At 47.8% G+C, this 26,334-nt stretch overlaps 1 protein-coding gene and 1 long non-coding RNA gene across 4 annotated transcripts in view; one reads left to right on the plus strand and one right to left on the minus strand.

The window, feature by feature from the left end:
• Positions 1–4,357: 4,357 nt before the first annotated feature.
• Positions 4,358–25,963, minus strand: LOC143940770 (uncharacterized). 2 transcript variants are annotated; one of them, XR_013263932.1, is made up of 3 exons: positions 25,739–25,963; positions 16,750–16,882; positions 4,358–5,784 (listed from the first exon to the last, which is right to left on the minus strand). It is a non-coding gene; the product is annotated as an uncharacterized LOC143940770 (long non-coding RNA). The 2 variants fall into 2 exon arrangements; XR_013263931.1 differs by lacking the exon at positions 4,358–5,784 and adding an exon at positions 16,138–16,623 and having other exon boundaries at positions 25,739–25,962.
• Positions 25,758–26,334, plus strand: part of LOC143940769 (baculoviral IAP repeat-containing protein 1a-like) — a 206,367-nt gene continuing 205,790 nt past the window's right edge. Inside the window, exon 1 of one of the 2 annotated variants that reach the window (XM_077462488.1) lies at positions 25,758–25,880. The gene's annotated coding sequence lies outside the window, so the exon portion shown is untranslated. The remainder of the gene's footprint in view (positions 25,881–26,334) is intronic. The other variant, XM_077462489.1, reaches the window with a different exon arrangement.

A 26,334-nucleotide genomic window follows, 5' to 3' on the forward strand; every position in this document is an offset into this window, starting at 1 on the left:
AGGGCGGATGTACCTGCATTGTGAGTGAACGCCTATTTATCTCCCTCGACATCCGGCGTCCCATCAGCGGCGCCGGATGTGAGCGGACAATGAATGCAGGACTGCGCATGCGTGCCACGCATGTGAGCCTACAATCCCCACAGTGCTTAGCGGCGGCGTCTCCGTGACCATGGAAACCGGAACGCCGCGACAGGCAATAACGGGGATCGCAAGAGGGACAATTGGAGGGCTCAAAAGAACCCTACACAGAAATGTCTATCCAAGGACACAGCGAGGTGCATGTGCTAGTATAGCAGCCTGCATATTAGCAGGTCCAGCTTCCAAATAGCTGGACCTGTGTGTCCATACAGGCACCTATACGGAGATGAAGTGATCAGGCGCGCTCTTCCAAAAGGGGGTCTCCACAAAGGGGGCGAACTTGAAAGCAAAAAAAAAAAGGGGGGAAGAACCAGTGATAATATAACAAAGCCATTACAGATTAATCTACTGATTCACAGCCATAAAGTGGCTATTCGCAAAATGTTCAAAAAAATTTGCCCCTACCTACGCCAATCTGTACCTGGGGGGGTGGGAACGACAAATCTTTTCTAGTGACCAATCCCGGGATTGGAGCCAGTTCATCCTGGGTTGGTACCGCTACATTGATGACATTTTGTTATTATGGACCGGTTCCCTTGAGGAACTACATGAATTCTTTGACAATTTGTCTACCAATCAATTTAATCTCAAATTTACGATGGAATTCAGTCAGACCCAGGTCAATTTCCTTGACTTATATATTAAATTGGACAAAAATGGCGTTATTGATTCATCCCTTTATCGTAAACCCTCTGCGGGTAACACCATTTTACATGCCGCAAGCGCACATCCCAGACCGCTTTTAGAAAGTATTCCTTACAGCCAATACCTTCGCTTACGCCTCAACTGCTCTCAAGATATAGATTTCCAAATAGCTGCACGGGATCTCACCACACGACTTACTCAACGTGGGTATAGTAAAGCATTACTCGAACGTACCTATAACAAAGTGCTTAAATTAAACAGAAGTGATTTACCGTATATACTCGAGTATAAGCCGAGATTTTCAGCCTCTTTTTTGAGGCTGAAAGTGCCCCCTCGGCTTATACTCGAGTCACCGCTGTCTGACTGCTCGATCAGCGTATCGAGCAGACAGACAGCGGACATTCTAAAATTCAAAAGCCGCGCCTCCGCCTCCGCCTTCGCCTGTGATAGGCGGAACACTGAATTTCCCAGCAGTCAGTGTTCCGCCTATCACGGACATCCGCTCATCCTCGTACTACGGACGAGGATGAGACGATGTCCGTGATAGGCGGAACACAGGCTGCTGGGAAATTCAGTGTTCCGCCTATCACAGGCGAAGGCGGAGGCGCGGCTTTTGAATTTTAGAATGGCCGCCGAGAAGAGCGGCGATCCTGGAAGGACGGAGGAGGCTCGGGACGACGGCTCGGGACGGCGGCTCGGGACGGCGGCTCGGGACGGCGGCTCGGGACGGAGGCTCGGGACGGAGGCTCGGGACGGAGGCTCGGGACACAGGCTCGGGACACAGGCTCGGGACACAGGTAGGCTGGACACACACACAAGGCTGCACGGACACACACACACAGGGATGGATGGATGGACACACACACACAGGGATGGATGGATGGATGGACACACACACAGGGATGGATGGATGGATGGACACACACACAGGGATGGATGGATGGATGGATGGATGGACACACACACAGGGATGGATGGATGGACACACACACAGGGATGGATGGATGGACACACACACAGGGATGGATGGATGGACGGACACACACACAGGGATGGACGGACACACAGGGATGGACAGCCATGTCTCACCCTCGGCTTATACACGAGTCAATAAGTTTTCCAGTTTTTTGGGGGTAAATTGGGGGCCTCGGCTTATATTCGGGACGGCCTATACTCGAGTATATACGGTAATTTACCCCAAACCTAGATCTACTTCTAACACACCCTTACGTATTATAACACAGTATTCACGTCAACATCATCAAATGAGAGCAATCCTTGATAAATATTGGCCCCTATTAATGGCGGATCAAACAATTCACAAATACATCAAGCCTTTTCCCCAGCTTACCTACCGCAGATCTCAGTCTATGAGAGATCGACTAGTTACAAGTCACTTTAACACTCGTCAATCTGTAAAACCTAATCGCACCGGCACCTACCCATGTGGCCATTGCGATATCTATCGCTTTATTTCAGGATCACCACAAGTCACACTACCTAACGGTTCTACTCGTACCATTAAGCATAATGTGACTTGTAAAACTGTGGGGATTGTTTATATTGCCAGCTGCCCTTGCGGATGTTTTTACATCGGAAAGACCAAGCGCCCATTTTACAAAAGAATCAGAGACCATATGTTGCCTCTATCTAAACGACTATGCACCACAGCATTAAATAGACATATAGGCAGCTCTCATAATTTTAATCCCAATGGTGTATATTTCTCAGCTCTGGAACATGTACCCATTCATGCTCGGGGAGGCGAAATCGACACGCGTTTACTCCAATTGGAAACTCAATGGATATATACTCTAGAAGCTACCAATTACCCAGGTTTAAATGAATACATCACATATAAGCATTTTTTGTAATCATTATTCCACATACGATCAAACAACTAGTATGTTGAAGTTTTATCCCACAGAATTTCTCTATAGGGTGCCTGAGCTGTGGAAATAGGGCTATCCACTTTCCGCTAAACTGCCAGTTTCTATACTTGACCTCTCTCTTTTTCCCCCTTATTTCTCTTTCTTCCCCTTTTTTTGAATCCCCCCCCCCCCCTCCTTCCTCTTATTGTTATTTGTTTGTTCGTCTACGTGTTCATTTGTCTGTCTGTGGTTGTTAGTGTTTACTCTGGCTACATTTTATTATTCAATTTCTGTATAGTTTGAACTATAGTGCTATCAATCTTATTGATTATACAACAATTGTTTATATTTTTTCTGGTTTTGTATCAATTAACTAGATTAAGCCATTCTTTGTTCATATACAGTACTCCAAATATTGCTGACTGTCACTTCTTCTCGAATAATGCAGTTGCTATTTCCATTACTGCTTTGGATTGCTATGAATGTCTTTAATTATTAATTAATTGTTTATGATTTCGTTTTAATTTTTAATATGTGTACTTTTGTGGAGTCGGCTGATAGGCACAACCCTTCCCCTTCTTTTTGCCCACTTGTTTCAAAAAAAATTTTTTGAACATTTTGCGAATAGCCACTTTATGGCTGTGAATCAGTAGATTAATCTGTAATGGCTCGGTTATATTATCACTGGTTCTTCCCCCCTTTTTTTTTTTTGCTTTCAAGTTCGCCCCCTTTGTGGAGACCCCCTTTTGGAAAAGCGCGCCTGATCACTTCATCTCCGTATAGGTGCCTGTATGGACACACAGGTCCAGCTATGTGGAAGCTGGACCTGCTAATATGCAGGCTGCTATATTAGCACATGCACCTCGCTGTGTCCTTGGATCGACATTTCTGTGTAGGGTTCTTTTGAGCCCTCCAATTGTCCCTCTTGCGATCCCCATTATTGCCTGTCGCGGCGTTCCGGTTTCCATGGTCACGGAGACGCCGCCGCTAAGCACTGTGGGGATTGTAGGCTCACATGCGTGGCACGCGTGCGCAGTCCTGCATTCATTGTCCGCTCACATCCGGCGCCGCTGATGGGACGCCGGATGTCGAGGGAGATAAATAGGCGTTCACTCACAATGCAGGTACGTCCGCCCTGCACAGCTTGTTAGAGAGGATCCCGCCGTAAGGTCAGTTTCTAGAGATAGCACACCGTCTGTCCACACAGACCATGTCGCTGCTCCAACTTCTTTTTAACCTTATATGCATATCTTCTCACCATTTGTCCTGGTTTTTCTTATATCCTAGATCAATCTTTTCAAACTGTCCTACCTATAGTCCGATTGGGGCAACTCTGGAGCCATTTGCTATATAGTGTGTTTATGCTGTTGCTTGTATTATACAGCAACAATTGAGTCTGCTTCCTCTTTTTGCTTATGGTAAGCATTAATTAATAAGTCTACTAAAAACCATTTCTGAGCATTTTGCTAAGCTAATCCCTCCTTTCTTGCTTATTAGGTTTTCTTTATATACCTGAATATTATCCCCCTGTTTTTCTTCAATTACCTCACTATAATTCAGGTTACCATACTGGCTTCAAAAATACTTCTAAGGACTCCCCTCTGTGTAATCTTCAGTTTTCCATATGTGATATACCATACACTCAATTAGTACAGGTATGACCTTACTCTACTCTTTACCGAAATGGATCTTAAAACCTTTTAACCCTTTAGTTAACTAATTACTTATATGGAAGCTTTTTTAGACTCTCTGTGAATTTTATATGACATTAGACTTGTTTGCTCGCTTAATTTGTCTCCTGCAGTCACCTCTCCTCTTGGCGGTCTTGAAGATTGTCTCGCTCTCCAATTTTGAGTGGGGTCTTCTCTTTTGGGTTTAGGCGAATTTGTTTAAGATTGGTAGGTATTACTCTGGATAAACCCCTCAATAAGATATATATATTATTGGCTTCGTTTTCCTGTTAAAATGTCTTGAGATAGGTGGGCTCTGGCGGGGATTTAGGTTGTGCTCTCTCAATATGACCGGCCCCATTAATTTTGTTTTTTCTATTTACAGTGAATTTTCTTACTTGTCCTGTAAATAAAATAATTTTTCTTCCATCAATTATTGGCTCCCCTGAAGAAGCCTAAGAGTAGGCGAAACATGTCTGGAATTTTCCATCTGAACTGCCAAGAATATGGTTATTTAACTAACTGATGGACTGTGTACATTGTTTTGTATGAAAATCAATATCTGTAGTTCTTTAAATTCTGATCTTATTGTACCCTTTTGGTCGTTTTTATTATACCTAATAAAATATTCCTTTTTAAACTAAATCTATCTTTCTCACTAATATCAGCACCGTAACAGTCCCACTCACCTTTTTTCGCCCTTCCATATCTGCTAAAATTGGGATGAGGTGCGCTGATAACTCCTTGCCTAACCCAGTTCCTTTTATCCCAAATCTAAATCAAATTAATATTTGGTGTGACCTAAATGATCATCAATTTCATATGTATGTATTTCATATGTATGTTGAAACACGGTCATTAACTAAAACAGAAGCAGCTGTGTAGGAAGCTTAAAACTGGGTGATAAACAGCCAAACTGCTACTAAGGTGAGCTTGTGGAAGACAGTTTCATGCCACAGGACATATACCAATGCAATACTGAGCACAGCAACAAGACACGAGGTGGTTATACTGCGTTGGCAAGGTCTCTCCCAGGCAAAGATTTCAAAGTAGACTTGGATTTCAAGATGTCCTGTTCAAGCTCTTTTGAAGAAGCACTTATAAATGGGCATATTTCCCTTTGACATCAGAAGATATCCAGCAGAAGCCAGTTGGACCCAGGTACACCCATTTTGTCTGGAGAAGTCTGACCAGAAGTGGTCTGCATGGAAGAATTGCGCCTAAAGAGACCTACCACTGATGAAGAAACAAGGTTAGGTTACTGAACTATACATGAAAACATAGGAACTGGGGTGCACAAAAATGGCAGCTGGTGCTCTGGACTGATCAATGAACATATGAAATACTTGCCTGTAGCAGGAGGAAGTGTGTTCATCAAAGGGCTGGAGAGGGATAGAATGAGTGTCTGCAGGCAACAGTGAAGCATGGAGGAGGTTCCTTGCAAGTTTTGGGCTGTATTTCTGCAAATAGAGTTGGAGATTTGGTCAAGATCAATGGTGTCCTCAATGCCGAAAAATACAGGCAGACATTTATCCATCATGCCATGCCATCAGAAAGTCGTTCTGCAGCAGGACAATGATCCCAAACATACATATTTCATTAAAAACTATCTTCAGCATAAAGTAGAATAAGGAGTCCTGGAAGTGATGGTTTGGCCCCTACAGAGCCCTGACCTCAACATCATCGAGTCTGTTGGGGATCACGTTATGAGATAGCATGTTGAGGATTTGAGGCAGCCTACATCCACAGAAGATCTGTGGTTAGTTTCCCAAGATGTTAGGAACAACCTATCTGCCAAGTACCTTCAAAAACTGTTTGCAAGTGTACCTTGAGTAATTGATGCTGTTTTAAAAGCATTCTGTCCTGTTCATTTGCTTTCCATTTTGCTAATTGATAAAAAATAAACTACTAATGCCGCGTACAGGCGATCGGACTATCCAGCGGTCAATTCGTCTGTGTGTGGGCTTCGGCTGACTTTTTATTTCCAAAAGTCTGGCGGACTTTGAAAGAATTCTTAACTCAAAATTGTCCACCCGTCTGTGTGCTAGTCCGTCTGACTTTTGAAATGAACGGACTAGCCCACACACGGAGAAAAGTCTGTAAATTTTGAACGTGACTCCAGGTAGACGGGACTAGCGAAGAAAGTGAATGTCACCGCCTCCATCGGTGAGATTGACACCTTGCTAGCCCCGTCGCCTGGTATGGATTTAAAGGGGAACCCCCTATGCCGAAAAAACAGCGTGGGGATCCCCACAAAGTCCATACCAGACCCTTATCTGAGCACGCAGCCCAGCCGGTCAGGAAAGGGGGTGGGGATGAGCGAGCGCCCCCCCTCCTAAGCCATACTAGGCCATGTGTCCTCAACATGGGGGGGTGCTTTGGGGAAGGGGGCCCTGCAGCCCCCCTTCCCCAAAAGGACCTTGTCCCCATGTTGATGAGGACAAGGGCCTCTTCCCAACAACCCTGGCCATTGGTTGTCAGGGTCTGTGGGCGGGGGGCTTATCGGAATCCGGGAGCCCCCTTTAATAAGGGGGCCCCCAGATCCCGGCCCCCCACCCTATGTGAATGAGTGTGGGGTATGATGTACCCCTACCCATTCACCTGGGGGAAAAAAGTGTAAATAAAAAACACACAACACAGGTTTTTAAAGTACTTTATTAGTCAGCTCCAGGGGTCTTCTTCCGTCTTCGGAAAAGGTGTTGAGGTGTTGTACAGCATGTCGAGTGACATAGTGGTGTAGTGGTTAGCCCTCTTGCCTAGCAGTAAAAAGGGTCGCTGGTTCAAATCCCAACCACAACACTACTTGCCTGAAGTTTTCATGTTCTCCCTGTGCCTGCGTGGGTTTTCTCCAGGTACTCCAGTTTCCTCCCACACTCCAAAGACATGCAGGTAGGTTAATTGGCTTCTGTCCAAAATTGGCCCTAGTATATGAATGGGGACCTTGGATTGCGGGCTCCTTGAGGGTAGGGACAAATGTCAGTGTACAATGTACAGGGATAGGGACAATTGTATACACTCACTCAGGTTGGACTGGTGTCTTTATTCAACCTTACTAACTATGAAACTATGAAGAGTTAAAGGGATTGTAAAGTGAATTTTTTTTTTGATTTAAAATAAGTATGTTATACTTACCTCCACTGTGCAGCTCGTTTTGCACAGAGTGGCCCCGAACCTGCTCTTCTGGGGTCCCTCGGCGGCTGTCTCTGCTTCCTCCCGCAGATGCTTCTCACGTTCATGCGAGCTCCCTCGCATGGTGAGAAGTACCTGCGAGCGCGCTCCCGTGATACAGCCGGCAGCTATAGCCGCTCGCCGTATCACACGGTCCCGCCCCCCGGCGCTCCGCGTCAGTGGATGTGATTGACAGCAGTGCGAGCCAATGGCTGCGATGCTTTCCATCCATCCACTCCAGCCAATCAGCAGCCAGGCTGAACGGTGGAAAGGACGTCGGGGGACGAGTGCGGGACTTTCGAGGGGTGAGGTAAGTAAAACGGGGGGGCTGGGGGCGCAGGCACTGTCAGATGTTTTTTCACCTTAATGCATAGAATGCATTAAGGTGAAAAAACATTTAACTTTACAACCCCTTTAAAAAGCAGTCCAGGGAATGTAATGTACATAGTGCAGCAGTTTGTTGTACATGGTACACTGTTACATGAGTGCCACTCAATAGAGAAGTGTAGTGGTCAGTGGAGTAATATGGGGGTACAGTGGCAATAGGGTTGCGACCTGTCTGGGATTTAGCTAGACAGTCCTTGTTTTGAATCCCGAACACATTATTCAGACAGACTTTGGTTTTCCAGCATTGCTGCTGGCTGCAGTTGTCTAAGCCGAGAGTGTCTGTTACACTCTCTCTCACACTGCCCAAATCCAGCAATGACAGTCCATCCCTCTGTGTCTGCCTGCCACACACCAATCCCTGGCAATGTGCCTCAGAAAAGAGAAGTGGGGACTAGAAGTTTAAGGCCCAGCACCTGGCAGATACATCTGAAGTAAAAGTGCTGACTGCCAAGCGATGCCTGAGCCTCCATCCTGGGGTGAGAGAGCTCACCATCCATCCCGGTCTGTGACTGACCCCCACAGTGTAAGGGAACTCTGCACGTTCAAATGTAATGGGGGAAAGGTGCAGATTCAGATGTAAAAGCGGAACTCTGTAGAATCTGATGAAAGGGGGGGGGGGGAGTATTGTGATTAACTCCATATGATTAGAAATGTAATATATGTAAAATGTATACCTTGAACTGGGTGGACTGGTGTCTTTATTCAACCTTACCAACTATGTATGTATATATAAAAAAATATTCTGTCCTTTGCTAAAGTGATCGGGTTTGTCTTGATGAAAAGGTGGCAACCGTAAGAGCCGGTTCACACAGGGGCAACACGACTTTCAACACGACTTTTGGAAGCAACTTCGACACGACTTATCAACACGACTTGGGGCGACTTACAACACGACTTTATGTCACCCCAGGCCAGGCGACTTTTGCCGTGGCCAATCAGAGAATGAGCTCTCAAGGGGGAACTCCACGCCAAATTAGAAAAAAAAAACGGCATGGGTTCCCCCCTCCAGGAGCATACCAGGCCCTTAGGTCTGGTATGGATTTTAAGGGGAACCCCCTACGCTGAAAAAATGGTGTGGGGGTTCCCCCCAGATCCATACCAGACCCTTATCCAAGCACGCTACCTGGCCGGCCAGGAAAAGGGGTGGGGACGAGCGAGCGCCCCCCCTCCTGAGCCGTACCAGGCCGCGTGCCCTCAACATGATAAGCCCCCCGCCCACAGACCCCGACAACCAACAGCCAGGGTTGTAGCGATGAGGCCCTTGTCCTCATCAACATGGGGACAAGGTGCTTTCCCATGTTGAGGGCACGAGGCCTGGTACAGCTCAGGAGGGGGGGGGGGTGCTCGCTCGTCCCCACCCCCTTTCCTGACCGGCCGGGTAGCGTGCTTGGATAAGGGTCTGGTATGGATCTGGGGGAGCTCCACGCCGTTTTTTCGGCATAGGGGGTTCCCCTTAAAATCCATACCAGACCTAAGGGCCTGTTATGCTCTCGGAGGGGGAACCCATGCCAAATTTTTAAAATAAATTTGGCATGGAGTTCCCTTTTGAGAGCTGATAATTCTGTGAGAGTCGCCTCCGTATAGACGGAGATCCAACTTGGAGGCAACCTGCATTGAAATCAATGAGTACCAGTCGCCTACAAGTCGGATAGAAGTAGTACAGGAACCTTTTCTGAAGTCGGAGCGACTTCAGTAGTGTGCATTAAGACGGCTCTCATTCACTTACATTGATTTTTACATGTAGCGTGACTTAAGGCGACTAGGGGCGGCCTGAAGTCGGATCTGAGTCACCCCTGTGTGAACCGGCTCTAAGTGGCTGAGAAAGTGCAGTAGTGGTCAGTGGTCCCATGGCACTGATTCTTCCAGGTGGGATGTGTTTGGGGGGAAGGAGTCACTCACAAAGTATCTGTGCTAGAGACAAAGAAAAAGAAAACTTTTATAATATGGCCCCGCCTCTTTGTTATATTTTGACTGAAAGCAACCTTGTGTTTTCATTGATGTCCTAGTCCCAAAGAGAGATTATATAGGTGATCAAATACAATATGTGTTACAGAAATGGTAACAGTTCAGTTTGTTTCTTGGAACAGAAGCCCAAATAACATTCCAAAGTACATTTTATCTTCACGGTTCTTCCTCCTTTTAGTTTCATGCAGACTGTGAACACATAAACATGATTTGTTTTCATTACTTTGTATCCAGTCAGTGGGTGGGTGTAGAGTGGTGTGACGGCAGTAACACACACTCAGTCTAGATGCAGTTGAAAAACATTTATTGAAGTCAAAGTACAAGGGTTGACGATAAGCCTGGCAGAAAAGGGCCCAATCAGAAAACACAAAATGGGTGGGACCTTGTGCACTGCTAGTGTTGAAACTATAAGCTAAAATGTATCTCAGCTACTGACACTTCCCACACCTCCCCACAGTGTGAATGACTGATATGTATAAAGTTTTATAGTTAGTAAGGTTGAATAAAGACACCAGTCCATCCAGTTCAATCTGACTGAATGTCTACAATTGTCCCTATCCCTGTACATTGCATGCTCACATTGGTCCCTGCCCCCAGGGGGCCCACGATCCTAGGTCCCCATTCATATACTAGGGCCAATTTTTGGACAGAGGCCAATTAGCCTACCTGCAAGTCTTTGGATTGTGGGAGGAAACCAGGGTACCCAGAGGAAACCCATGCAGGCACAGGGAGAGCATGCAAACTCCAGGCAGGTAGTGTTGTGGTTGGGATTTGAGCCAGTGACCCCTCTTGCTGCTAGGTGAGAGTGCTAACTAGTGATGGACGAACTTCCGACGGGACGTTTCGCGAACGCGAAACGCGAACGGACACAAACGTTCGCGAAAACGACCGTTCGCCGCGGGCTCCATTGACTTCAATGGGAGGCGAATTTCGCAAACCTTTAGGTCGAATTTGCGGCCACGGGGTAATTATTAGGGGGTAGCACGTAGTCCCACCACCTGGACAATAGCATAATACATGTATGAGGTGAATTTGGGATCGATAACTACAAGCATTTTTTTTTTATTTGGGAAATTGTTCTGACAATTCAGGACTATGGAGCTAATGAAGGCAATGGAGGAGAGGGAAGGTCAGGGACCAGGGTAGGCAAACAAGAGGGTGCAGGAGATACAGAGCACTGACAGCAGCACCGTAATACAGAGCACTGACATCAGCACCGTGACATACAGCGCTGACAGCAGCTCCGTGACATACAGCGCTGACAGCAGCTCCGTGACATACAGCGCTGACAGCAGCTCCGTGACATACAGCGCTGACAGCAGCTCCGTGACATACAGCGCTGACAGCAGCTCCGTGACATACAGCGCTGACAGCAGCACCGTGACATACAGCGCTGACAGCAGCTCCGTGACATACAGCGCTGACAGCAGCTCCGTGACATACAGCGCTGACAGCAGCTCCGTGACATACAGCACTGACAGCAGCTCCGTGACATACAGCGCTGACAGCAGCTCCGTGACATACAGCGCTGACAGCAGCACCGTGACATACAGCGCTGACAGCAGCTCCGTGACATACAGCGCTGACAGCAGCTCCGTGACATACAGCGCTGACAGCAGCTCCGTGACATACAGCGCTGACAGCAGCTCCGTGACATACAGCGCTGACAGCAGCTCCGTGACATACAGCGCTGACAGCAGCTCCGTGACATACAGCGCTGACAGCAGCTCCGTGACATACAGCGCTGACAGCAGCTCCGTGACATACAGCGCTGACAGCAGCACCGTAAGCAGCCCCAGGAGGAAGTCAGCACAGCACAGGGATGGTGTGATCCCCTCATAATAAGAACCCCCAGGAGGAAGTCAGCACAGCACAGGGATGGTGGGAGCCCCTCATAATAAGAACACCCAGGAGGAAGTCAGCACAGCACAGGGATGGTGGGAACCCCTCATAATAAGCAGCCCCAGTAGAAATATGACACCGCTCAACCTCTTCAAAGAGGAGGGTAGGGGCATATAGTACGGTGTGCTTTTTTGGGTCAGGGAAGTGAGCCAAATGAATTAAGAAGGTCTGTGTGCTTGATTCCAAAAATTGTTTATAGACATATACATGGTCTACTGATCACATGTGTTGAATTCCTCCGAGATCCATGCCTCATTCATTTTTAGAAATGTGAGGTAGTTAACACTGTGGTGAGCTAGGCGAGTACGCTTATCGGTCACAATCCCCCCTGCTGCGCTGAACGTCCTTTCGGACAGGACACTGGATGAGGGGCAAGCCAACAGTTCGATTGCAAATTGGGCAAGCTCTGGCCAGAGGTCAAGCCTGCCCACCCAGTAGTCTAGGGGTTCATCACTCCTCAGAGCGTCCACATCGGCCGTTAACCCAATGTAGTCGGACACCTGACGGTCTAGGCGTTCCCTGATGCTGGATCCGGATGACACCTGTCGATGGGTCGGCTGAAAGAATGACCTCATATCCGAAGTCACCAACACATCTTCAAACCGGCCTCTTCTTGCAGGCGCTGTTGGATTGGTACCCGCAAATCCTTCTCTGGGAGTGGGAATTGCTCCTCTGCCAGCGCACGCAAAAGCAGAATGCAGCATTTCTCGAAGCAAGGCCTGGAAGTGCTGCATTCTGACAGCCCTCTGCGACGGCGGTAACATTTCCGCCATTTTGTGTTTGTACCGGGGATCTAAGTACGTTGCCACCCAGTACTGGTCCTTGACCCTCATGCTTTTTATACGGGGGTCCCTATTAAAACACTGGAGCATGAAGGCCCCCATTTGCACTCAAGCGGAAGGTATGTGGTGGTGGTGGTGTTGTTGGTGGTAGTGTCTTTGGGGGTGCACATAGCAGAGAGTGAAGAAGAGGGTGCAGATCGAGAGGATGAGGAGGGTGCAGAAGAATAAGGCTGAGTGAGCCACTCAACCAAGTCTGGTGCGTCCTTTAAAGTAATTGAACGCACCTTCTGCAACTTCCCACTTTGGCTCAAGGCTGTTGCTCCTGCCCTACCCCTACCACCCCTGCGGAAGGGCCTGCCTCTTCCTCTGCCTGTCATTTTTTAAATCACCCTGTGACAAAACTCTTAGTCCCTATACCGCTGAAGGACTGCTGCAGTATAGGGCAGCGGTCAGCAGTAGTGCACGTCAACCCTATGTATTGTGGACCGATAGCGGTCCTTACAGAACAGCAGACTGTACTGCACTCAGGCCTATGTACCGTAGCACCCTATACCAAGTTACCAGTCCTTATAAAAACTTTTGTGGACCAAGCAGGTTGTGTGTTAGTGTTTAGCAGACTGTGCGTCAGTCCCTATACCGCTGAAGGACTGCTGCAGTATAGGGCAGCGGTCAGCAGTAGTGCACGGCAACCCTATGTATTGTGGACCGATAGCGGTCCTTACAGAACAGCAGACTGTAACGCACTCAGGCCTATGTACCGTAGCACCCTATACCAAGTTACCAGTCCTTATAAGAACTTTTGTGGACCAAGCAGGTTGTGTGTTAGTGATTAGCAGACTGTACGTCAGTCCCTATACCAATGAAGGACTGCTGCAGTATAGGGCAGCGGTCAGCAGTAGTGCACGGCAACCCTATGTATTGTGGACCGATAGCGGTCCTTACAGAACAGCAGACTGTACTGCACTCAGGCCTATGTACCGTAGCACCCTATACCAAGTTACCAGTCCTTATAAAAACTTTTGTGGACCAAGCAGGTTGTGTGTTAGTGTTTAGCAGACTGTGCGTCAGTCCCTATACCGCTGAAGGACTGCTGCAGTATAGGGCAGCGGTCAGCAGTAGTGCACGGCAACCCTATGTATTGTGGACCGATAGCGGTCCTTACAGAACAGCAGACTGTAACGCACTCAGGCCTATGTACCGTAGCACCCTATACCAAGTTACCAGTCCTTATAAGAACTTTTGTGGACCAAGCAGGTTGTGTATTAGTGTTTAGCAGACTGTGCGTCAGTCCCTATACCGCTGAAGGACTGCTGCAGTATAGGGCAGCGGTCAGCAGTAGTGCACGGCAACCCTATGTATTGTGGACCGATAGCGGTCCTTACAGAACAGCAGACTGTACCGCACCCAAGCCTATGTACCGTAGCACCCTAGACAGACCAAGTTACCAGTCCTGATAAAGAGCTTTGTGGAACAAGTGAGTTGTGAATGATTAGCAGACTGCAGCAGAAGGGCAGCAGTCAAGTATAATATTCTTTCTATATTTGGAAGAAAGAATATTATACGTGTACAAGCCTATTACCGTACCACTGATACCAGTCCTGAAAAGAACCTTTGTGGAACTAATAGTAACAGCAAGTCTTTAAAATTATCCTCACTGCCTGACACACTGCTTCCTGCCTGTCCCTATACAAATTGGCAAAAAAGAGTAGGCTGGAACGATTAGCTGGAATAGCTCTTTTGTGGACCTGATAGTAACAGCTAATGATGATGATGATGATGATGATGAAGAAAGACTAATCTGGCTGAGCTGTCCCTAAAATAGCAGCATACAGCGCTCTGTCCCTTTATCTAAACTGACAAAAGAAACTCAGGCTGCTGACCTAACACCTATACCAGTCCTGAAAAGAACTTTTGTGTACCAAATAGCTAGCGTTTTCTCTGTCCCTACTCCACACAGGATCCTTTCCCTACAGTGACAGAAGAAAGAATGTAAAATGGCCACCGGATCGGGTGTATTTATAGGTTAGGGGGAATGTCCAAGTGTCCATGAGCTGTCATGTCTCAATTGGTTGTCCTGTAACACATGATAAACGTGTCACGAAAGGTTAAAGTTCTTGTATACATTAAACACGTAAGTCCGCCGGGGCGAACGACGGAAAAAGGCGTTCGAACCCGCGGACGGCGAAAGTCGGAAATTCGCCGCGAAACGACCGCCGGGCGAAACGTTCGTCCATCACTAGTGCTAACCACTACACCACTGTGCCGCCCAAAGTGCTATTAATCGCAAACTACTTGCGATCTCCTAATTGTGATGATCTTTAAAATATATAATATATATGTGCAAAATCTATAAACATACAAGCATATACACCTCCTAAACAATGCCCGTGCACACACCTATGTGTGTATACATATATATATAGAGTGTCGTGCTATTAATCGCAAACTACTTGCGATCTCCTAATAGTGATACACTTTGAAAAATTACAGTATGTAATATATATGTGCAAAATCCTTATACATATATATATATATATATATATATATATATATATATATATATATATATATATATATATATATATGTAGCTATCAAGTCCATATATTCGACAAAAAAGTCAGTTTAAACAGATAAAGTGACAGGTGCCTTTATGCATCAGTTCTCTCCTCCCCCATAAGACCCTTAGGCTGCGTACACACGCGGGGACTGTTCGCCCAACTTTGTCCGTCAAACAGTTTCAGCAAACAGTCCGCTCAAAATTAGCATGGACGGACTTGCCCACACACGACGAACGAACAGTTTGCTGAAACCGTGCGCGATGACGTGAACGGCACGTACGACGGGACGGAAAATACAACGTCCTATACACTGCATTATAACTTTCGGCGTGTAAATTCTTTCTGAGCATGCGCGGAACTTAGTTTGACGAACAAGCCTACACACGAGGGGACTGTTCGCTGAAACAAAGTTTCAGCGGACAGTTTTTCGGAATTTCCGAAAAACCTTGTTCAGCGGACTGTTCGCTGAAACTGTCCGCTGAAAGCCCACACACGAGCGGACTGTCCGCCGAAACACTGTTCAGCGGACAAAGTTGGGCGAACAGTCCCCGCGTGTGTAAGCGGCCTAAAGGGCTTCGGATTTAAGCCTGAAATGTTAACAGTGGCTGATCTGGATCTCTCCTTATCCCCGGCTGCTGCACATGGATCCTTCTCACTGTGACTCTCTTTCCACCATAGACTCCATAGCTGTCTCTTAATTATATCCACCAAGCCCCCTCAGGTTCACATATAAAAAGCAATGAGGCATACCATAGTGTAATACTGCTTTAAAACTTTAATCCGATAAAACATGTTATACATTCAACTCACATTTCCACAAATAAAAACACTCATGTAGTACATGTAGCGGTGAGGGGGGATAGGAAAAACCTATACCCCGGATCTGCAGCCCCAGTGTATGTGGTGTGCGGACTCTCCTATTCCTCCTCTCTTCACTACCAAACTCCTCGTCAGACAGTCAGATTCCTACCGGTTGAGTCATGAGGTGTGTGATGAAATCGGTAGGAATCTGACTGTCTGATGAGGAGTTTGGTAGTGAAGAGAGGAGGAATAGGAGAGTCTGCACACCACATACACTGGAGCTGCAGATATATGCGACTAGAGATATACTTTCCTGTAATAAGATTATATTAATGTTATGATGTAAAAATTTTCTCTTTACTCATTACATTCCACGTTTTCTGATAATCTTTAATAAAATACTTGAACAAGAAGAAATAATTTGTTTGGACCAGCTTGGTCCAAATAAACTATATAAAGTTCACCAAAACTTGGAGTTAGGCTTTAAACTCAGAATACAAGTGTGAAACACATGTTAGAAATTTAAGGCCCGTACACACGATCCAATTTTATGGCCAGAATTGTCTTATCGACGTGTTGTGTCGGATAATCCGACCAATTGTAGGCTGAATTAACGACAACAAATGTTGGCTGTTCATGCTTACCAACTGTCTGGCAATAAATCTGTTATGTCGAATCATCCATTCGTGTGTACACAAATCCGTCCAACTAACGTCCAAAGTACTAACACGCATGCTGAGAACCAATGTTAAACATTAAGACAACATTAGCAGAAGTTGCCCAAAGGGTGGTACTAAAGAGCAGAAAAAACACATATTTAGGTTTTGTTGGCTGAAAATATTGTGCTGCCTGTATGCATACCATGTTCCGTGGCCAACGCCCTTTGGACCAAAATCCACGGATTTGTCTGACGGAAGTCCGATTGTGTGTACAAGGCTTAAGACTGTTCAGAATTGTTTTAGACTCAGCCATGATATCTTCTACTTGAAAATATCTGAAAGTTAGGAAATAAATAGAAAAAAATTATATATATATATATATATATATATGCTGTGTGGATGGGAAGCACATAACAAACATGAGGCAGGGTTTTCTCAAATTTGACTGCATTTTAAGTTTTACTGATAAAAAAAAGAATAGGAATTCAAAAACCATCACAGAGAATTTAAAGGACTCTGCTCACAACCTTTTTTTGACATTAACTGTCTTGAATTGCTTTCCTTTTCTTACAATGTACCGATAAAAGGTGATCAAATTATCTATCAATATGGGACATTTTCTCTACTACAACACTCACACTCATATTTCTTTCTCTGTGAGGTACGTATGTCCATATATGATGTACATGTTTACCTTATTAAAAACAGGATTTTTATAACATCTTACAGGTACATCACGAGACACAGTGCCAATAATTACTACATGGGTTATAGGACCACCTCTAGGTGATGAACACCGGCATAATCAAGACTGGAAGTCGCCCTCTATATAACCCCTCCCACATGGGGAGTACCTCAGTTTTGTAGCACAGCAATATATAATAATCCCAAGAGAGGGGAGGGACCTCTGTGTCCCATGATGTAACTTCAAGAAAAGGATTTTACAGGTAAGCCGGTAATCCAGTTTTCTTTGTAGTACATCACGGGACACAGAGCCAATAATAAATACATGGGATGTCCCAAAGCAATGCCATCTGAGGGCAAGGGACACCAATAGTAAGCAAAACACTACGCTCAAAGGCAGCATCCTCCTGTTGACCCACATCCACTTGGTAACATTTTCTGAATGTATGCACAGATGACCAAGTTGCGGCCTTGCACACTTGAGCCATAGAGGCCTGGTGACACTCTGCCCAAGAAGTGCTAACAGCTCTGGTGGAGTGCGCTCTAAGACGGAAAGGTGGAACTTTACCTTGTAAACCATAAGCTTAAGAAATAATCCAACGAACCCATCCAGAGATGGTCGACTTGGATGCTGCCTGCCCCTTCCTGGGGCCCTCTGGCAACACGAACAATGCATCCGTTTCTGAGCAGTTGCTTCCAGATAGAAATTAACTGCTCTCACTACATCAAGAAAATGTAATGCCTCTTCTAATGCCGAATTTGGCTCTGGAAAAAATGAAGGTAGCAAAATATCCTGGTTTAGCTGAAAACTGGACACTACTTTAGGCAGAAAAGATGGTCGGGGACATAACACCACCTTGTCTTTATGAGCCACCAGAAACAGTTCTCTGCAAGACAACGCTGCCAAATCCGAGATTCTTCTTGCGGAAGTTACTGCAACCAAAAATTCTAGCTTCCTTGTGACCATGGGTAATAGGGCATCACTCATCGGCTCAAGGGGAGGCCCCGAAGGACTGACAAGACCAGATTCAAGTTCCATGGGCAGATCAGTGACTTGACCGGAGGATTTATGTTTGTTGCACCTTGCATAATAGCCTTTACTAGGGTATGAGAAGCAAGAGGTTTCTGGAAAAAAAACTGACAAGGCTGAGATTTGACCTTTGATTGTATGGCTAGCTTCATTTCTACTCTCAACTGTAGAAAGTCTGAATCCTGCTTATGCTATACTTGCGAGGATGCCATCCCTTGCTCTCACACCAAGAAACATATGTCTTCCAGACCCTATAGTAGCTAGCCCTAGAAGCTGGATTCCTAGCGTTAATCAGGGTAGATACCCCTGAGCCTGAAAGCCCCTGATCTTTTAGAATGAGGGTCTCAACAGCCAAACCGTAAAATTCAGCGTTTGTAAGGCAGGGTGGAACACCGGCCCTTGTGACAGCAGACATGGGCGTCCGCAGTAGGGGGCAAGGGGGGTCAAGTGCCCCCCCCTGGAATCCCCAAGGTGTCTGCCGTAGCCGCCGCCATGCTGCATTTTTTTCACTTTTTTTTTTGTCTTTTTTTTTGTCTGCTAGCGGCTGCATCCTCCATCACCACACTCTCCTGCCCCCCCCAGTGCTCTCCTCCACCACCACACTCTCCTGCTCCCCCAGTGCTCTCCTCCACCAGCACACTCTCCTGCCCACCCCAGTGCTCTCCTCCACCACCACACTCTCCTGCCCCCCCCCAGTGCTCTCCTCCACCACCACACTCGCCTGCCCCCCCAGTGCTCTCCTCCACCACCACACTCTCCTGCCCCCCCAGTGCTCTCCTCCACCACCACACTCTCCTGCCCCCCCCCCAGTGCTCTCCTCCACCACCACACTCTCCTGCCCCCCCCAGTGCTCTCCTCCACCACCACACTCTCATGCCCCCCCCCCAGTGCTCTCCTCCACCACCACACTCTCCTGCCCCCCTCTCTTCTCCACCACACTCTCCTGCCCCCTCACAGTTTTCTCCTCCCCTGTTCTTGCTGCCCCCCCAACTCTCCAGCTCTCCCCATCCTTCTCTAGTCACCATCCCAGTGCTCCCCCCTGTCCCCCCAGTGCTCTCCCACCCTGTTCCCCCCACCCAGTGCTCTCCACTCCCCCCAGTGCTCCCCCCGTTCTCCCCCCCCCCCACAGTGCTCTCCGCTCTCCCCAGTCCTCTCCCCTCCGTGCTCTCCCCCCTATTCTCCCCCCATGCTCTCCCCCCTGTTCTTTCCCCCCCTCTTCTTTCCACTCCCCCCAGTGCTTCCCCCCCAGTGCTCTTCAGCTCTCCCCATCACTCTCCAGCCCCCACCCCAGTGCTCTCTAGTCCCCCATTCTCCCCACCCCTGTTCTTTCTGCCCCCCTGGTGCTCTCCACCCCTGTTCTTTTTGGCTCCCCCCAGCACTCTCCACTCCCCACCCCTGTACTCTCCACTCCCCCTGCATTCTGCCCCCACCCATGTGCTCTCCAAACCTACCAGTGCTCTCCACCCCCATAGTGCTCTCCAGTCCCCAGTGCTTTCCACCACTGTTCTTTCTGGCCCCCACTGGTGCTCTCCACTCCCCCGTGCTCTTTGTACCCCCCCCCCAGTACTCTCCAGCCCCATGCTCTCCACCCCTGTTTTTCTGCTCCCCCAGTGCTCTTCACCGCACCACACTCTCCTGCCCCACCCCGTGCTCTCCTCCACCACCACACTCTCCTGCCCCCCCTGCTCTCCAGCTCTCCCCATCCTTCTCTAGCCACCATCCCAGTGCTCTCCCCCGTTCCCCCCCAGTGCTCTCCCCCTTGTCCCCCCAGTGCTCTCCCCTGTCCCCCCCAGTGCTCTCCCCCCTGTTCCCCCCACAGTGCTCTCCACTCCCCACAGTGCTCTCCACTCCCCCCAGTCCTCTCCCCTCTGTGCTCTCCCACCGTTCTCCTCCCCAGTGCTCTCCCCCCAGTGCTCTCCCCCCTGTTATCCCTCCAGTACTCTCTCCCCTGTTCTTTCCCCCCCCCAGTGCTCTCCACTCCCTCCAGTTCTCTCCCCCCCCCCAGTGCTCTCCCCCCTGTTCTCCCCCCCAGTGCTCTCCCCCCTGTTCTTTCCCCCCCTGTTCTTTCTCCCCCCCTGTGCTCTCCACACCCCCCAGTGCTCTCCCCCCTGTTCTCCCCCCCAGTGCTCTCCACTCCCCCCAGTGCTCCCTCCATGCTCTCCCCCCTGTTCTTTCCCCCCCCCAGTGCTCTTCAGCTCTCCCCATCACTCTCCAGCCCCCACTTCAGTGCTCTCCAGCCCCCCATTCTCCCCACCCCTGTCATTTCTGCCCCCCAGTGCTCTCCAGCCCCCCCAGTGCTCTCTACCCTCCGTGCTCTCCACCCCTGCATTTTACCTCCACCCATGTGCTCTCCAACCCTACCAGTGCTCTCCACCCCCCATAGTGCTCTCCAGTCCCCCGTGCTTCCCACCCCTGTTCCTTCTGGCCCCCACTGGTGCTCTCCACTCCTCCCTGCTCTTTGTACCCCCCCAGTACTCTCCAGCTCCCGTACTGTCCACCCCTGTTTTTCTGCCCCCCCCCAGTGCTCTTCACCGCCCCACACTCTTAGCCCCCCCCAGTGCTCTCAGCCTACCGTGCTCTCTACCCCTGTTCTTATTGGCCCCCCAGCGCTCTCTGCTCCCCACCCCTGTGATCTCCACTCCCCCTCGCTCTTTGCCCCCACCCATGTGTTCTCCAACCCCACCAGTACTCTCTACTCTACTCTCTCTACCCCCTTCTCTCCAACTGCCACCCAGTGCTCTCCACTTATCCCAGGACCAGAGGACAGGCTGACTGGGGCCAGAAAATGAAGATGGCTGAAGGTGCAGGTGGCCAGGGACCACTCCATCTCACAGCAGACAGATCCTCTGGAAGGAGCACCATCCCCTTCCAAAACGAGAACCGACCCTGCCTGCTGCTGCCCATCATGGATATCCTGCTGGCATGCAAGGTACCGTACCAAGCATCAACAACACACCCTCCCAAAGGCAGGGACTGCAGACTGGGACACGGGGCACAGGAGGAGCTGCAATGATGGGCACAGTAAAGCTGCATTTGGTGGGCACAGTGAGGCTGCATTTGGTGGGCACAGTGAGGCTGCATTTGGTGGGCACAGTGAGGTTGCATTGGTGGGCACAGTGAGGCTGCATTTGATGGGCACTGGTGAGGCTGCATTGAGTTCTTGCATCAAGTCTGCAGTCTCTTTCCATCTCCTGTAGCATGTCTGCAGTCTCTGAGGGAGTCTGGAAAGGAGTCAAGAGTGGGAGCACTGCTGGGATGGGGGTCATGGGAAAAGTCAGACTTGTGTGGACTGTGGACAGGAGACTATAGGATAAAACCAGAGCCACCAAGCTGGAGCCGACTGACTGAGCCCTGCACAGTGCACCTGAGAGGAGGTCAGTGAAAGCACCGCCTTATATTAGTAAATCACCCCCCTTACCTTTGAGTATTCTTTCTGCAGAAGGTGGTCCCCCCTATGTTCTGAGTTCCTGGGGTCCCCCTTGATGATTGATCACTTACCACTATTAACTGTTAAAATGTATGGTTTTCCCTTTCATGAACAAGAAAATAATGACGTTATGCTATTGGGCTGGTATAATAATGCTGTGAGGCTGGTATGAAATTTTTTCCAGGGCTGGTTTTTGAAAGCATGGGCGTCCGCAAGGTTACTCAGGTGGCTGCGCACCATGCCCATATAGCCTAGAGAATGTACTTCTTTTTTGCCATATTTTTATCTTGATGAAAACAGCCTATACAGTGACAGTATGAGATCAAAATATGGCCACAACAGATGTATTGCAATGTAAAAAGATGTACATTCTCTAGGCTATATGGGCATGGAACACAGCCGCCAGAGTAACTTCCAATACAAAGTGAAGATGAATTATCTGTTATATAACACATATGTATTACCAGTGGAAAGATTTTCATGAGAATGTCGAAAAGGGACGGAGCATGAGTGGCCTTAATTGATGCCCCCCCTTGGAAAAAGTTCTGCGGACGCCCATGACAGCAGATCCTGGCGGGCTGATAGAACCCAAGGATCTGTCACTGCCATCCTCACTATCTCTGCATACCAGGACTTCCTGGGCCACACCGGGGCCATTAGGATCAGTCGTTTCCATTCCCCTTTGATCCTGTGTAGCAGACGTGGGAGCAACTGAACTGGAAGGAACGTATAAATCAGAGAAAAGGGGTTACCAATGCAACTGTCCCACAAGCAAGTGGGTCTTTTGTTCGGGACACAAACCTGTCTAGTTTCGTGTTGAAACTGGACGCAAAAAAGATACACGTCCGGGTTACCCCATCTCCAGCAAATGGCCCGAAAGACATCTGGATGTATGGACCAATCCCCTGAGAGCAATGGCTGGCGGTTTAAGAAGTCTGCCTGCCAATTTTCTACCCCTGGGATGAACACCACAGATAGGCAAGGAACATGTTCCTCTACCCAGACCAGACCAGAATATGATCTACCTCTTTCTGGGCCGCCCGACTCTTGGTGCCACCCTGGTGATTGATATAGGCCGCTGCCGTGGCAATGTCGGATTGAATCCTGACAGGGTATCCCTGCAGTACGCCCAACCAGGCCCTTAGGGCCAGCAGTACTGCCAAAATTTCCAAAATGTTGATGCAAGGTCTTCTCGGACTCTGACCATTCTCCCTGAACAACATTCTTTTCTAGTACTGCTCCCCAGCCTATAAGGCTGGCATCAGTTGTCACTATTTTCCCAGTGATCGGCATGAAGGTCTTTCCCTTCTGCAAATTTTTGGTTAGTAGCCACCACCTGAGACTTTGGCATACGCATGGCTTCTTTTGCTCCAGGCAGCCAGGATATTGCTTTGCAACAGTCTTGAACTGAGCATAGGGACCTTGTGCACCAGATATTTTATTGAGCAGACTTTTGCCTGGGGTAAGAAGACTTTCTTGTGGGCTATGTCTACCACCAGACCCAAGTACTCCAGTCTTTTTTACTGGCCGTAGGGATGATTTTTCTAGGTTGACAATCCAACCTAGATGCTCCAGGTACCTGACCGTGCTGGATACACTCAGATCTAGTCCCTTTATGGACTGATCGATCAGCAACAGGTCATCTAGGTATGCTTTTAACACTATCACCTGAGCTCTCAGTCTTGCTAACAACGGAGCCAGGACCTTTGTAAACACTTGAGGTCCGATGGCCAACCCAAAGGACAAGGCCACAAACTGAGAATGTCGCTGCTCTACCGTGAATCGCAGGAATTTGTGGTGAGCAAGGAAAATTGGAACATGGAGATATGCGTCCTTCATGTCTATTGACGGTAAGAACTCCCCTCACCGAAGGGAGGACACCACTGACTGAATTTATTCCATGCGAAAGGAGCGAAAGTTCAGAAATTGGTTCAGATCCTTGAGATCCAAAATTGGTCTGACATCCCCATTTGGTTTGGTTACTGTGAAGGAATTTGAGTAAAATCACATTCCTTGTTCTCTTGAGGAGGTCTCTATGTTCACCCTTTAAGACGGCAACCGGTCTAGTGCTTGAAACAACAAAGCCCTTTTTACTGGATCTTTGGAAAAGCTGGATTTTTAGAAAAGGAGGCGGAGGAAATTCCCAAAACTCTAGCTTGTAACCTAGAGAAACTATGGAGATGACCCATTTGTCTTGGATCTCCTCCTGCCAGGTTCCTGCAAACTGTAGGAGCCTTCCCCCCACTCGTGCAAGCGGGGGCGCCCCTTCATAAGAAGGCCTTGGGACTCTGCTTTCCCCAAGACTTTTTCTAGCCCTGAGCCTGACCTTGGGGCCTTCCTCTTGGGGCTGACAGCGCAGGCCATCGTAACTGCCTGGAGGCTGATGCCCCAGGTGACGGAGAGGCAGAACATTTAAATGAAGGCCACTTATTTCTTCTCTTTACAGGAAGAAGGGTACTTTTTCCACCAGAGATCTTCTGGATGTAATTATCCAAGTCATCTCCAAATAATCGCTCCCATGAAAAGGAAACCCATTCAGCAGCTTCTTACAAGGCAATTCTGCTGACCACTGCTTAACCATAGTACTTTTCACATGTGCACCAGCAGAAGAGTGAGACGTGACGTACGATGGATAGAATCCTTAATGGTGTCAACAGCAAAACAAAGGGCCTTAGAAAGCTCCGGAAGGTCCTCCGGGAATCTGTTCCCCTCTGATGACCTGTTTCACCTTATCCTTGAGGAATTGACAGACACCAATGGCTGCTATCGCAGGCTGTGCAACCGCACCGGTCATAGCAAAAGGAGGTTTTAAGCAATGACTCCAGCCTTTTATCTGCTGGGTCTTTAAATACCTGAACATTGTTGACCGGACAAGTGAGATTTTTTGCTCCCCGCCCCTGTGGCGTCTCTTTTCAAATAAGGGTTTCTCTTCACACGTGCGTTGATCCACACAGGATCTCGGGGGGGGGGGGGGGGGGAGACTGCTGGTGGTCAAACTCTCCCTCCCCCTTCTTGGGTGGCTGATGAACTGAGAGGGAAGGCAGAACTCCTCCACAAGCGCTGCTGACAGACCTTCATCCAGGCAGGCATGGGATGCTGACACCAGGTATGCTACTTAACACCCTCTAGTGGTAGGAGAGAATACAGGCAAGACACCAACTATTCATTAAAAGAAGTCCAAAAGGATCTTCTTAACTTACCATTCCCGCCACAGGCTACTACTGGAATTAGCACAGTGACCCAATCTTCACACATCACAGCAGGCTTTGAGTCTATCCAGACCTTCAAGGATGGGGTCCCCTTATATGGTCCACTGCCTTGGACCTGTATAGCGCCCTGCCAGAACAACCTGTGGTATAGCAATGTAACCATGCCGCTGGATCCCAGGGCCCAGATCTCCTGGCAGAAGTGTTACAGGCAATACCTCGTTCTTTGGTATCGAGGCTTGGGTACCATCCACTTTTGCCTTTGTTTTGGCTTTTTGAATGGATCAGATTGTACAGCTCCCTGGCCCTGGGTAGGGCCTCTCTGGAGAGCATAACGCAAACCGTGACCAACACCTTAGACACTGGCGAAAAAACTGAGGTAATACCCATGTGTGTGGGAGGGGTTATATAGAGGAGGACTTCCGGTCTTGATTATGCCAGTGTCCATCACCCAGGTGGTCCTAGAACCCATGTAGTAATTATTGGCACTGTGTCCCGTGATGTACTAAACAGAAAATTATATTTGCGTCATGTTCTTATTAGAATATTTACATATTTTGATTTATATCATATGCAAATTGATGTGCTGACACTAATTTATGGATTTTCTGAAAAAAAAAAACTGTTATATGTACATTAAACAGCTACAAGCTGAATATTAGAGTTTATGTAATTTTTCCTAATGCAGTTCCATATAAAAATTATTGTAACATAATTATTGCATATTAGCTGACAATATGCATTCTCTGAGAATACTCTATACGTTCACTTTAATGTTCTAGAGGCACTGAGCTATCCTAACAATGCACGATCAATCAACATCCCATGTTATTATTTTTCTTACCAGTGTGCTTCTTCCTCTTCACTCTAATCACATGACTGACAGTTTCAGTTTAGAAGTCGGATGTTTGTTGAGTGAAGTGTCCTTGTTGTAATTATCACCTAAACATTTGAATTTCTTTCTTTGCTTCATTTGGTTTTCTTTGGTAAGTATAATACTTTATCTTTACTATAGCGTGTAAGGTAATACTGTCCTTAAGCACTGTAATTATTATTCGAGAGTGAGAAACCTATATGGAAGTGCTTTCTTACCTACTTTATAATTAGCTGACCAAACATTTACCAATGTATATAGATCAAAGTGCAATGCAATCTGTGTTCTTCTCTATAAACATTCAAACTCCCTAAGATTTGACACTGAAGTGCATATTCAATGTATAGGATGAAATTACACTGTTTGAGGACATTGCATCATGTATGATTTGATTTGCAATACAAATACTATACTACCACACAAAGATTTTTCTTTGCAAACTAGTGCATAAACAAATAATCATAGACAAGCACAACAGACACCCTCCAATGCCAGGCTTACGTGTACCTCAGTCCAATTGCTCAAAAGCAGATGTCCCCGAGCGTATTAAACAAAGTGCTACTTCC

This window comes from Lithobates pipiens, unplaced genomic scaffold (genome assembly GCF_037356315.1).
Source record: "Lithobates pipiens isolate NorthernLeopardFrog02 unplaced genomic scaffold, aLitPip1_a1.2 Scaffold_3, whole genome shotgun sequence".
Classification (NCBI taxonomy): Eukaryota; Metazoa; Chordata; class Amphibia; order Anura; family Ranidae; genus Lithobates; species Lithobates pipiens.